Raw genomic sequence first — 2,381 nt, forward strand, 5'->3', positions numbered from 1 at the left:
GCAGACCTTGGTAAAGTTCTTGTTATTCTCGGGGGGCACCGTGCAATCTTCTGGATTCTAGTCTCCAGCATTCCTAGTGGTCTGGAAGACACATAGACATTCAGAAAATGCTCTGCCCATGTCTACAAGTTTCCTAATTTGTCGCTGACAGATATCTGCAACCTAAAAATAATCGGTGTTGGCATTGTCCGTCATTTAAGTAATTTAAAGAACTAAATAAGTCAGTGATAGTTAACGGTCCCAATAAAGAGGTGATGTAGCATTTAACTGGCAGGGAGGTATGGCCAGACTCCAGTCATGAAGAATGTCATCATCATCCATTGAAACCATGAATCATAAACTGTGATGATATTGCACATTAACGCCACAAGAGGGAGCTTGACGGGTCTCTTCATGGAATGGACAATTTTTGGTTTATATAATTACACACATATTTACCTTATCTTGGGGATTAACACAGATTGTCAATTTAAATACATCAATTATGTAATTAGGTGGTCTGTGGCACCAGATTCCAAGTGTCATGGACGATATAATCATTGTTTTATATAACTAAATAATCAACTAATGAGTTCATGTAACATCATCCACTTCCCTAAGGTGGCTCCAAGCCAAGCTCATGAACAATGCTGTCGTGATTAATTTAAATATTTTAACTACATAATTGATATTAAGATGGTCTATAATAATTGCCTCCCATATCGCGTCACCACAATCTACTGATCATGGATTATCTAATGTCCTATTTTAATAATCAAATAACAACATAATGAGAGGATGAAATGGTCTGCTATGCTCCACACAATTGAGTCACAGTTGACTCCCACATGATTGTGGGAAACTCCCAGGTTCATCCCTTATTTAATCGCAGAGCAGAGTAGTACCATGTTTAAATGCTGAACTCTCATTGTGTATGCCGGGTTTTTAGAAGATATCACATATTTAATGTTGGACGGCTGCCTCAAAAGAGATGGACTGAAATCTAAGAATCGCTAAGTCTACTCTAACAAACGTATTATCACCTTCCTTAAGGAATTCAATAATGTCAAACTCACCTTTTTGATGAATAATCATGAGCCTTATTATCTTTTGTTCCATAGTTTTACTTCTGAGGAGAGAGAGTATTCATAAACAGAAGACTCTGAACTGTTTCTCCACTGACTATGTTCTCTGATGATTAGGTAATCTTGCATTTGGTAACCAGTAAAACCTGTAGGCAAACTTCCACAAGTGTGGCTATGACTTGGTTAGACGAATCAAATGCTATCATGAAAAGTTTTATGAGATAGTTATCTTGGCAGACTGTAATGTCCCATGATAACACTTTCTCGAAGCTGCTCTCTCATCCTTGGCCTATGATACCAGGATACAGAATGCAAGGAGTGTTTCCAGGCAACATTTATGAACCAACATTCTGTCACATTCTAGTACCCCTCCCACAGGCTTAAAGGAGTATACCCACCGATGAACTAACCCTACAGCCTCATGAGTTTCTGACAAAAACAAATCAGGGCTCTTTCTTTTGAGTTCTACATATTTACCCGTCTTTCAAGCTACAACATGCCTATAGTGACATAAATATGAAAACGAAAGCATCATTGTGCCATTCAAGTACAATGATGAGTATTTTAAACCTGTTTTCTATGCTTCAATTTGCTAATTTCTAGAATGGAAACAATATAGTTAATCGCCTCTACCATAATCCTTTTCTCTTTATTGAAAATAAAATAAACTCCTCTTCATGCTCTTACCATTAGAGGAGCTTGATCCCATGGTTTCTCAGAGTTGTGTAGATTTGCATTAGGCTGATGATTAAGGATTTTGAACAGTGTCTTATGTTTCTTTCAGTCATTTGGATTTCTCAATAGACTGTTCTCTATTAATTCCTGTACCCCGCTTTCTAAGATGGTTATTTAGAGTTATTTATTGTTGGTGGTGTGTCATATTATCAGCCCGACAGAGTTCATTAGATGAGATTCCTTGATCAGGAGATTATACAGTTATTCCATTTTGAAAATCTGGGGTCACTGTGTCCTTCATGGTTCAGTTCTGTTGCAACCTCGCAGAAACTGATAATGCGAAACAGTACAGTTTTTTAAAATCGTGTAATCATTCGATTGTTAAAAATGTACTACTACGTAATCAGTAATCACTGTATGAGGCCGTGTCCCACATTCTCTGGGCACTGCTTATGGTACCGATATCCTGCTATGTCAATCCCTCAGCAGACACATGACGGATGACACCATCATTACTTACACAAACAAGTAAGTTAATAATTGGATAGTCCTCCATATTAACTGTCATAAGATGGAACCAAACCCCAGTGATTGTCGAGGAAGTAGTACTTAGATGATTAAATACTGCCACGTGATTAACTC

This window comes from Phodopus roborovskii, unplaced genomic scaffold, assembly GCF_943737965.1.
Source record: "Phodopus roborovskii unplaced genomic scaffold, PHOROB, whole genome shotgun sequence".
Classification (NCBI taxonomy): domain Eukaryota; kingdom Metazoa; phylum Chordata; class Mammalia; order Rodentia; family Cricetidae; genus Phodopus; species Phodopus roborovskii.